The sequence below is a fragment of the Carlito syrichta genome, unplaced genomic scaffold (assembly GCF_000164805.1).
Source record: "Carlito syrichta isolate Samal-C Ts95f unplaced genomic scaffold, Tarsius_syrichta-2.0.1 Scaffold309733, whole genome shotgun sequence".
Classification (NCBI taxonomy): domain Eukaryota; kingdom Metazoa; phylum Chordata; class Mammalia; order Primates; family Tarsiidae; genus Carlito; species Carlito syrichta.
The window spans coordinates 1-11699 of record NW_007253829.1 but is presented as its reverse complement, the minus strand read 5'-3'; the positions used below and the strand labels follow the sequence as shown (position 1 = coordinate 11699).

The 11699-nt window shown below is 39.2% G+C and overlaps 1 pseudogene across 1 annotated transcript; it reads right to left on the bottom strand.

The window, feature by feature from the left end:
* Nucleotides 1–3047: 3047 nt before the first annotated feature.
* LOC103270139 lies at nucleotides 3048–5065 on the bottom strand (annotated as a pseudogene). Its single transcript, XR_002482517.1, has one exon. The product of XR_002482517.1 is annotated as a DDB1- and CUL4-associated factor 12 pseudogene (transcript).
* Between the last annotated feature and the right edge of the window lie 6634 nt (nucleotides 5066–11699).

The window sequence follows — 11699 nt, the reverse complement described above, 5'->3', positions numbered from 1 at the left end:
TGACTGTAAATGCATGACTGTAAATATGGGCTCTCTATCCTGTTACATTGGTCTATGTGTCTGTTTTTATGTCAGTGCCATTCTGTTTTGATAACTATAGCCTTGTAATATATTTTGAAGTCAGGTAGTGTGATGTCTCCAGTTTTTTCTTTTTGTTCAAGATTGCTTTGGCTATTTGGGGTCTTTTGTGTTTCCCTATGATTGTTTATAGATTTCTGTGAAAAATGTCAATTTTAATAGGGATCTCATTGAATCTGCAGATGATATAGAGCAGTATAAACAGTTTAACAATATTAAGTCTTCTAAGCCATAAACGTGGAATATGTTTCCATTTATTTGTGTCTTCTTCAATTTCTTTCATCAGTGTTTTACAGTTTTCAGTATACAAGTATTTTACCTCCTTGGTTAAATTTATTCTTAAGATTTTTGTTTGTTTGTTTGTTTGTGTGTAGGAGTCTCACTCTAATACCCAGGCTGGAGTGCAGTGGCACGCTTGTTTTTGTGTGTGTAGGAGTCTCACTTTAATGCCCAGGCTGGAGTGCAGTGGCACTGCAGCTTTGACCTGCTGGGCTCAGGTGCCCCTTCCACCTTAACCTTCCAAGTAGCTGGAACCACAGGCATGCACCACCAAGACCAGCTAATTTTTTTAATTTATTGTAGATACAAAGTCTCACCAAATTTCCCAGGCTGGTCTCGAACCCCTGGGCTCAGGCGATCCTCTTGCCTCTGCCTTCCAAAGTGCTGGGATTACAGGCATGAGCCACTGCTCCTGGCTATTCCCATATATTTTTTGTAGCTATTGTAAATGGGATTTTTAAAAATCTTTTTTGAATAGTTCATTTTTAATATATAGTGATGTTATTAATTTTTGTTTTGTTGATTTTGTAACTTGGAACTTTACTGAATGTATTAGTTCTAGCAGTTTTTTAGTGCAGTCTTCAGGGTTTTCTATATATAAGATCATATCATTTGCAAACAAGGACAATTTAGCTTCTTCCTTTCCAGTTTGGGTGCCTTTTACTTCTTTCTCTTTCCTAATTGCTATGGTTAGACCTTCCATTACTGTGTTGAATAGAAGTGGTGAGAATGGGCATCCTTGTCTTGTTCCTGATCTCGGAGGAAAAGTTTTCAATTTTTTACCACTGAGTATGATGTTAGTTTTGAATTTAACATATACATTTTTTATTGTGTTGAGGTACATCCCTTCCACATCTAATTTGTTGAGAGTTATTATCATGAATGTCTTTGTTTTAATTACTTATAGTTATATGTTTCCATAAGGGGAAGTCATATATGAGAATGATCTGTACTGTTCTTGTAACTTTTCTATGAATCTAAAATTATCTCAAAATAAAAGCTAAAACATAAGAGAACAATGGCACATAAATTGGGAGAAGAATACATAAATTTAAAGCATTCTATGGTCCCTGCACTATCTAGGAAGAAGTAATAGTACCAAGTATATTAGAAGATGGTAAATCAGAAATAAGTGTCTTAATTTCTTGGGGGGGATCACGTAAAGCCCAGTAAGATTTTTTTTTTTTTTTTTTTTGCACTGGAATAATATATACTTTTTTTCTTGGCAAAAAGTCAAGTGCTACATTTTTAAAAACAGAAAATCTCAAACAATCAAATGCGTTACCCATCACAGAAGAGGGTCTGGCAACAGTACAAAACATTCTACTTAAGATTTTTTTGTTTTTAACATACAAGTCAGTTTAAAATGACAGAAGTTCTGTGAGAACTAAGAAATCTACAGCCTGTAGTTTAATAATAGAAAAAAATTAAGACAATTAAAAGATCTATAGCATCCAGCATTTTGCTTAATTCCCTGTTTATAACACCTATTACTCTAGGTTCAAAGATGAGAATTCCAGAACCTGTGGTGTGTGCCGGGTAACACCAAGTTAGGGTGGACTTGCCGTCTCCCCTCCCCAGCAGCCTCCCCCAACCATCAAGAGCCGGACACTTTTTTTCCAGTTTCCTCACTTATACCCAGCGAAGAGGGGGATAACTGAGGCAGCAACTAAGCAACTGAGGTGCAGGAGCAAATACGACTTTTCCTTTCTCCAGAATGTGATGTTGACAAAAAATCAGAGTTTATATGCTTGGAGGAATTTGTGGGTGGAAACAACTGTTATCTTTGACATGATGTATAAAAAGCAGGTAAGAAGTGGACATCACAGTCATTCAGTTGCCTGCAAGTTTAAAAACCTCAAACTAAACAGACAGTTCAAAGGAGAAACAAATTGCTAATCACACTGATGCTGTTACATGCACGATAATGCTGGCTGCAGGTCAGTCATCACCATCCCAGGGCTGAGCCAGCAGAGCAGGGGTGATGGCTTCAACCCTAAGTCCACTGCATTGAGAAAATGAATAATTCACACATGAAGCTCTCACTACACACAGATAAACCCCCTGCTTACCCCCACCCTCTTGGACTGAACCCAACTTAGAAAATAAGAGCAAAACCCACCGGGAGATTAAAAGAATGGCAATGGAGAAGTTTCTCCTCAAAGCCAAGGGGACTACGTATGTGAATCTTAGCAGACTTAAAAAATCCAGCTCCAGGTCCCTGAAATACCTGATAAAGTCTAGAGGGGAGGGATGAGGATTCTCTTTACTAAGTCCCATAAAGCTTTCTGCAGCTTCAAGAGCTGCATCTGGATGGATATGCTGATGTTTTAGGGGAGTGGCTGCTGGCTAGGCAGATGGGAAATCAGGAAGAAGTGACAGGTCCTTCCCACCTGAGGGACACACAGGTAGGAAGACAAGTAGGGCTGGATCACTTCGGAGTCCTGGCATGGGAGGACCCAGGAAGCCTGCAATCTAATGCAAAGGTATTCCTTAGTGATGATTTTTTTTCTTTGCTTTTACTTCCTATTATCCATGTTGTTAGACTTTTAAAAAACAAGTTACAGACTAGTCCCAAAGCTGGACTCTGTGAATAAAGTTGTTTCTTTTATAAATATTCAAGTTACAAGTACTCTTCACTCCAGGTAATTTCAGTGACACACAGTACCTACAGGTACACAAGTTCACATGCGCACACACACACATGGCTCCCAAACTTTCACAGAAAGTCTGACAGCAACCATATAATAATAAAGGAGCCCTACCTCTCAAGAATGAAGTAAGGGTGAGAATGACCGTGTTATTTCAGTCTAAAGAAGCCGTAGAGGGGAAAGTGTGTGTCACTTAAAGAAAAAATACAAATAGGGATTAGGAACAATGTTTGGCTGAAAACCCAGAAAGAAAAAAATACAGCAAAATTCTGATTACCAAAAGGGAAAAAAGAAAAACAACAACCTTCAGATTTCTGTACAGAGCTTCGTCTTACCAAGTGCCTAAACCATAGGCAAACTTTGGTGTTCCCTCTAAAATACGAGAGCCTCACACAATTGGAAAAAAAAATGAAAAGAAACAAGGAAACTAAGGATGGAAGTTAGTGTAAATCTCTGCATTTTGGAAGAGAGTTAATTGTCGTTAACTCCAGAGGCCAGCATAGTTTCCATGGAGCCCTGAAGGGAGGGGACCTCCTGCCACAAAGAGTTTCGTCCCAAACGAGTCATAGCAGTGCATGTAAACAGCATTGGGGAAGAAATCAATGTCCGAAAAGTAATTTCTCCAGGTTTCATCATGATTCAGCCAGCCTTTGCCAGTGGTTAGTTTCAGATTCTCCCCTGCTAGTCTGGGCTTGGACCCATTACAAGCTGAGAGCCTCTCTTCCAGAAATCTCTGAGCTCGGATGTCATAGAACAGCAGGGAGCCCTGCCCTGTTCCCACAGTGATGATGTGCTCATAGAAACTCACTGACCGGATTCCACTGCCTCACTCCCTGGAGCAGACAGACTTGACGTTGTATGATGGCTGCCGTGCATCCAAGAAGGAGACATGAGCTTGGGAGCCCACTGCATACACTGACCATTCACTACCATAGGCTAGATACACATTCTCACGGCAATATGTCAGTTTGGTAGAGAGGAGCTTAGCCGGTGTATTTTCAGCTTTCCAGAGATGAAAGTAGCCATCCAAAGATACTGCTCCCAATTCCTTGTTCTTGTTATTGAAGGCTAGGGCCCGGACCTTGCAGTTATCAGGGTTTGTTTCCTCCTTGGGGATATCCTTTAAGGCCTTGTGAGTGATGTGTGCATACACAGGAACCCGTGACACATTGTGTCTTGCAACACTTTGGGTCAACACATCATCTGTCTCTTCCCAGAGTCCCATAGAACCATGACATGAACCAAATACAGCCATGGTGTCATTGATCCATGCAATGGAAAAGATCCAGTCCTTGTGTCCATCATCTCCCACACACACAGGATCTAGTGTAGGCAGTCCATAGATGGCAAGACTGTTAGGGTTGTCTCCTCCAATGGCTAGCAGTGTTCTAGATGGATTCAGCTCTATGGCATGGATACCACAGCCCTGCTGGGTTCCCGGTCTTTCAGAATGGGGATCTTGGTGATCTGGCTTGTGTCGACATCCACTACCAATAGCGTGTGGCATTTTGTGCCACACACCACTTGTCTATGATTTAACCACTGAGATGCAAACACTTTGTTAAGGGTCCCAAGGTGAAACTCTCTTTCCTTCAGGAGACTGGGAAGCTGCTGTGCTGCATAACCATGCAACACTCCAGAGTAGTTGGTTTCATTATGGAACCTGACTTCCCGATTCTTCAGATAGTACACCAAGGATCTCTTCACTGGAGGGAGTCTTTTCCTTCTATGAAGTGAGTGATCCCAGCCATGCTGCAAGCCCTGAGCGTTGCTCCCAGCTCCCAAGGAGGCGGGCGCTTCCCTGAGCCATAGTGGGCAGCACCGCTGCAACCCCGCAGCCACATGGGGCGGGGGAAACAAGGGGTCGCAGGACTGTGGGTCATATATTGGGCCCCGGGGCCGCGCACCGAAGTGCGCCCGGCCTGGAAAATGGCCCAGACCCGAGGTGGCAGTAGAAAAATGGGAGGTGGACAGAAGGGAAAGAAGGAGGGAGGACTGTAGCCGGGAAAGGGAAGAGGAAAGGGAAACAGGAACGGGGGGCTTTCCGACGACGGAGTCTGGAAAGGACGGCGAGCCCCAGTAAGAATTTATAACCTCCAAGTTAGTAGAATGAGAATATGAAATAATAAAAGTTAAAAGAAGTTGAAAGAAGACAAGGAACAAAGAAACAAGAGCAGGTGAAAAAAATAGCACTTAGGAAAATGGTAGATTAAACCCCAAATACAGGCATATCTCATTTTATTACTCTTCACAGACATTGCATTTTTCACAAATTGAAGGTCTGTGGCAATGCTGCAAGTCTATCAGCACTATTTTTTCAATAGCATGTGTTCTCTTTGTATCTCTGTGTCACATTTTAACAATCTTCATATTATATTGTTATTATATCTGTTATGGAGATCTGTGATCAGTGATCTTTGATGTTACTATCCTAATTATCTTGGGGCACCAGAAACTGTGCCCATATAAGACAGCAAACTTAACCAATACATGAATACATGTTGTGTGTGCTCTGACTGCTCCACTCCACTGAGCATCCATTCCTCCATCTCTTCCCCTTTCCTGGGGCCTCCCTATTCCCTAAGATACGACAATATGAAAATTAGGCTGATTAATAACTCTACAATGGCCTCTAAGTGTTCAAGTGAAATAACAGTTGCACACCTCTCATTTTAAGTCAAAAGCTAGAAATAATTAAGCTCAGTGAGGAAGGTATGTCGAAAGCTGAGATCGGCCTCTTGCCTCAAACAATCAAGCTGTAAATGCAAAGGAAAGTGCTACTCCAGTGAACACATGAATGATAAGAAAGCAAAACTTCCTTGTTGCTGATGTGGAGAAAGTTTACATGGCCTAATAGAAGATCAAACCAACCACAACATTCCAGTAAGCCAAAGCCGAATCCAGAGCAAAGTTTAACTCTCTTCAGTTCTCTTCAATTATTTGAGGACTGAGAAAGGTGAGTAAGCTGCAAAAGAAAGATTTGAAGCTAGCAGAAGTTGGTTCATGGGGGTTAAGGAAAGAAGCTGTCTCTTCAACATAAAAATGCAAGGCGAAGCAGCAAGTGCTGATATAGAAGCTGCCACAAATTATCCAGAAAATCAAGCTAAGATCACTGATAAAAATGGCTAACTAAACAACAGATTTTCAATGTAGATGAAACTGCCTTCTACTGGATAAAGGTGCCATCTAGGACTTTCATAGCTAGAGAGAAGAAATCAATGACTGGCTTCAAAACTTCAAAGGACAGATGGACTTTCTTGTTAGCGGCTAATGCAGCTGATGACTTTGAAGTTGAAGTCATTGGTCATTTGCCATTTTGAAAATCCTAGGTCCCTTAATAATCATGCTAAATCTGCTCTGTCTGTGTTCTAGGAATTGAACAAAGCCTCCAATGAATGACAGCACATCTGTTTGCAGCATGATTTATTGAATATTTTAGGCCCAATGTTGAGATCTACTACTCAGAAAAAAAAAGATTAAAGAGTTCTTTAAAAATATTACTGCTCAAACAAAACAAACAGCCCATTAAAAATGGGCAAAAGACATGAATAGACACTTCTCAAAAGAAGATATATGGGCAGGCAACAGACACATGGAAGAGTGCTCAGCCTCACTAATCATCAGAGAAATGCAAATCAAAACCACACTGAGATACCAGCTAATTCCAGTAAGAAAGGCCATCATTAATAAAACAAAAAACAACAGATGCTGGCAAGGATGCAGAGAAAAGGAAACGCTTCTACACTGGTGGTGGGAATGCAAACTAGTTCAATATCAATGGAAAACAGTATGGCACTTCCTAAAAGAACTAGAAATTGACCTTCCATATGACCTAGCAATCTCCCTTCTGGAAGTATACCCAGAGGAACTTAAAATCACTCTACAAAAAAGATACCTGCACATGCATGTTTATTGCAAGACTATTTACAGTAGCAAAAACATGCCCATCAAAACTGGAATGGATTAAAAAAGTAGTAAATATACATGATGGAATATTATGCAGCCATAAAGAAGAACAAAATTATGGACTTCGCAGTTACTTGGATGGATTTAGAATCTATAATGCTCAGTGATTAATCACAGAAACATAAAACTGAATACCATATGTTCTCACTCATAAGTGGACCCTGAACATTTACCATAATACTATAAGAAAGGGATTGGAAGTAGCCAGAAACTGCCAGCGGGGAGGGGAGAGCACATAACATTAATAAGGGTACCTGATCTCAAACCAGGCAAAGCGGGGATCAAAGGGAGGCCCAAACTTTACCCATACGATGACTACTTATATACCTAATCTTGAATTGTACCCTACATCTTTAAAACAAAATAAATTTTTAAAAGAATAATACATCATATTTTAAATTTAAAAAAAAAAAATATTACTGCTCATTAACAAGGTACCTGATCACCCAGGAGTTCTGATGGAGATGTACAAGGAGATGAATGTTGTCTTCATACCTGCTATCATAATATCCACTCTGTATCATGGAGTAATTTTGACTTTTAAGTCTTATTATTTAAGAAGCACATCTTGTAAAGCTATAGCTGCCATAAATAGTGATTCCTCTAATGGATCTGGGCAAAATAAACTGATAACCTTCTGGAAAGGATTCACCATTCTAGTGCCATTAAGAATATTCATGAGCAGCCTCCTCGGGAACCCTCCCACTGTGGGAGCTTTTCTGTCCTCTCAATAAATCCTGCTTTCTCAAAAAAAAAGAGAATATTCATGATTCATGGGAAGATGCCAAAGTAAGAAGTTATTCCAACTCATGAATGACTCTGAGGGGGTTAAGACTTCAGTGGCGAATGTAACTGCAGATGTGGTAGAAATAGCAAGAAAACTAAAATTAGAAGTAGAGTCTGAAAATGTAACTGAATTGCTGCATTTCATGATAAAACTTTAACGAATGAGAAGTCACTTCTTAAGATGACTAAGGCAAGTGGTTTCTGAGATAAAATCTACTCCTGGTGAAGATGCTGTGAACACGGTTGCAATGACAAAAAATTTAGAATATTACATAAAGTTAGTTGATAAAGCAGTAACAGGGTTTGAGAGGATTGACTCCAACTTTGAAAGACATTCTACTGTGGATAAAATGCTACCAAACAGCATTATATACTACAGAGAAATCTTTCTTGAGTGAAAAAGTCAATCAATGCGACAAACTTCACTGTTGTCTTAAGCCACCTCATCCTTCAGCAACCACCACCCTCATTAGTCAGCAGCCACCAATTCAAGATAAGATCCTCTACCAGAAAAAAGATTGCAACTTGCTGAAGGCTCAGATGATTGCAAGCATTTTTAACAATAAGGTATTTTTATTAAGATATATACATTTTAGACATAATGTTATTGCACACTTAACAGATTACAGTATAGTGTAAGCATAATTTTTATATGCCCTGGGAAACCAAACAATTCATGTGACTCACTTTACTGTGATACTTTTATTGCAGTGGTCACGGACCAGATGCTAGTATCTCTGAAGTATGCCTGTATTTCTGTGTATAGAATTTACAAAAAGGCATTTTGGTCCTTGTTGAGATGTTTGGAATAAAAATGTTTTGTACAGTGGGACAGTAGAAGTGATATACATTTTTAATGACCTTGCTTCTTCTGTCCCTTCACTATTTTCAAAGAGGGCACTGATCTGAAGGGACCATCTAGTAAGGATGAAGTGAGTGTTCATTAAAAAGTATTTAACAGGAAAAACTGTAGATTCATGTATTTAAATATAGGCAATTCTTTTTAGTTATTTTAACATTCATTCATAGTATATATCATTTGCTAAAAAGAAAAAATTCAAACAGCTGATAAAATTCAGGCTGGTGACACTTATTATCTTAAATGTTAACAGGGTGCCACAGAAGAAAGATATCCTTCTAAAAGCAATTCCTGAAAACTGCCAACAGAGAAAAAAAAAAATCACCTATTATTTATGTCTACAATGTAACTAGGGAACAGAGAATAATACAAATATCCATTTTCTTTCTTTCTTTTTTCTTTTTTTTTTTTTTGAGTTGTAAGACTACAGGCTGTCATCCAGGCTGGAGTGCAGTGGCACACTCACAGCCACCCCAGATTCGACCTGCAGGGCCCTGGCGATCCTTCCACCTCAGCCTTCCAAGTAGCTGGAACTACAGGTGAGCGCTTCCATGCCCGGCTTATTTATTTGTTTATTGTAGAAACGAGGTCCCGCCAAGTTGCCCAGGCTGGTCTTGAACCCTCAGGCTCAGGCAATCCACTCACCTCGGCCTCCCAAAGTACTGGGATTACAGGCTGAGCCATCGTGCCTTTTCTTTTATGTAGGTAAATAAACATCAGATGTCAGCAAAGTGCTCTTGAGACATCTATGCAAAGAATCAGTCTGGGACTGCAGAAAGGGTTAAATATGAAGTGTGATTTTAATATGGTGAAACACATACAGCTTCTAGAGTCTTGTTTCCAGAAGGAAAGGACCTCAGCCTGAGTGAAAAAGCACTGAGCGAATATAAGACTCAGCAGTTCGAAGCACTAACTTTTGGTTATTTTAAACACAAGATCTTGGGAAGTTCACTTAATCACAGGAGGTAGCATAGAGAAGGCACTGTTCCTGGGATGAAGAAGGAACCATGAAATGTGAAATGCCCCTTGGAGGTTTGGTGGTAAAGAGAAGAAGGAAGTGGCTGAAAGTAAGAGCCCTATAAAATTATATATTAAGAAAACATTTTGAGAAAGGCAGTCCAAGAAAAGTACCTTTAATTTTAAAAAACTGCATTTCACTATGTGAATAAAAGAAGAAACTGTTGACCTGAGGCACTGGTCCAGGAAAATACAACAAAACCAAACATATAAACAATAAAAATAAAAGCAAACTCAATATTCATATGTTACTATACATTTTTCAACATAAAATGAAAATCAAGACTTTTCAGGAGTTGAAAACACAACAAAACAATCTTGCCTCAGTCCCCCCCAAAATAAGAAGCAAATTGTAATAAAATACAGTAAGGTAAATTAAATATAATTAAACAATTATGGATATAAAAAAACTATGAATCAGAAATTGAAAAACTCAGAATAGATATAAACAACAAAAGGTATGAAGTAGGAACTGATCAAACTCAGTAAAAATATGAGTCTTACAAAATAAAGACTGAATTATAATGTGCCCAAGAAAAACAGACGTATGACACAAAGTGTACTAAAAGACACAGAGGACAAAATAAGAAAAGTCATGAAAAAGAAGCAAAAGTGAGTATAGAGGTAAACAGGCTTAGAGATAGTGATAAATAGAAAGGACTGGCAAAAAAAAAAAAAAAAGAGCAATATAGGGTAAAACATGAAGTATGATTGAATATGGTGAAACACATACAGCTTCTAGAGTCTTGCTTCCAGAAGGAAAGGACCCCAGCCTGAGTGAAAAAGTACTGAGAGAATAAGAGACTTAGAGGATTAGAGTGCTTAATTAACATTCTTTTTTTTTTTTTTAATTTATAAAAAACAATTTATTTTTCAGGTTTAGAGGCTGAAAGTCCAAGATCAAGGTGCCAGCAGGTTTGGTGTTTGGTGAGGGCTCAGTCTCTACTTCCAAGATGGTGCTTTGTTGCCATATTCTAGGGAAGGGAGGAATGCTGTGTTCTGAGTTGGCAGAAGGCAGAAGGACAGGTGAGCTGAATGCTGCTGGAAGCCTTTTTTTTTTTAAAGGATCTTAATTTCTTTCATAAAGGAGGAACTCTCATGGCCTAATTACCTCATAAAGGCCCCACCTTTTAATACCAGCATATTGGCAATGGCTGAATTTAGGATAAGATACATTCAAGTCCCAGCAAAGAGGAACAGTCCTCCAATGGAGAAGTTAATATGGTTTATAAGAGCAAGTCAGTTCCCAGGGTATAATTAGTGCACTGAAGAAGTAGGGGCATGTTTAAAAATGGATGGGCCGTACAGTGTAAATGGTAATTAATAATTCAGAGCTCATTCTCAGTATCCCAAGAACTCATGGATCATTACCACTAGAGAAGTTTCTGGCTCACTGAATTAAGAACTCTAAGCCCACTGGGGGAAAAAAATGAAAATTTCCCACAATCTAAGTAAGTGTAGAACAGTTAAGTAAGCCCACCGGAATGAAATAAATCTGGGTATGAAACCTGGCTCTGCTTGTACTTGGGCAAGTTAATTTAGTTGCCTTTTTTTTTTTTTATTAATCAATATTTTTTATTATGGTTTTGTGGGGACAGTTAAGGGTTAGGTGTACAATTATGTTTCATTCAGGCACCCTGTTGATAAGAGGTGTTTTCCCATCCCCAGACAGATATTTGCTACTGTTAATCCCATCCCCCTCCCCCCCCATAGTTTCCCAGTACTGTCAGTCATTTTCTTATAGTATTACATTGAATGTTTAAGGTTCATTATATGAGTGAGAACATGTGATATTCGGATCTTTGTTTCTGTGAGAGGTCACTTAGTATTATAGACTCTAGTTCCATCCAGGTTGCTGCGAAATTCATGATTTTGTTCTTTTTTATGGCTGCGTAGTATTCCATCATGTATATGTACCACATTTTTTAATCCAGTCCTCTTTTGATGGGCAGCATGGTTGATTCCAGGTTCTTGCTATTGAACAACGCTGCGGTAAACATACATGTGCAGATATCTTTTTTATAGAGTGATTTGTGTTCTTCAGGGTATATTCCCAGTAGGGG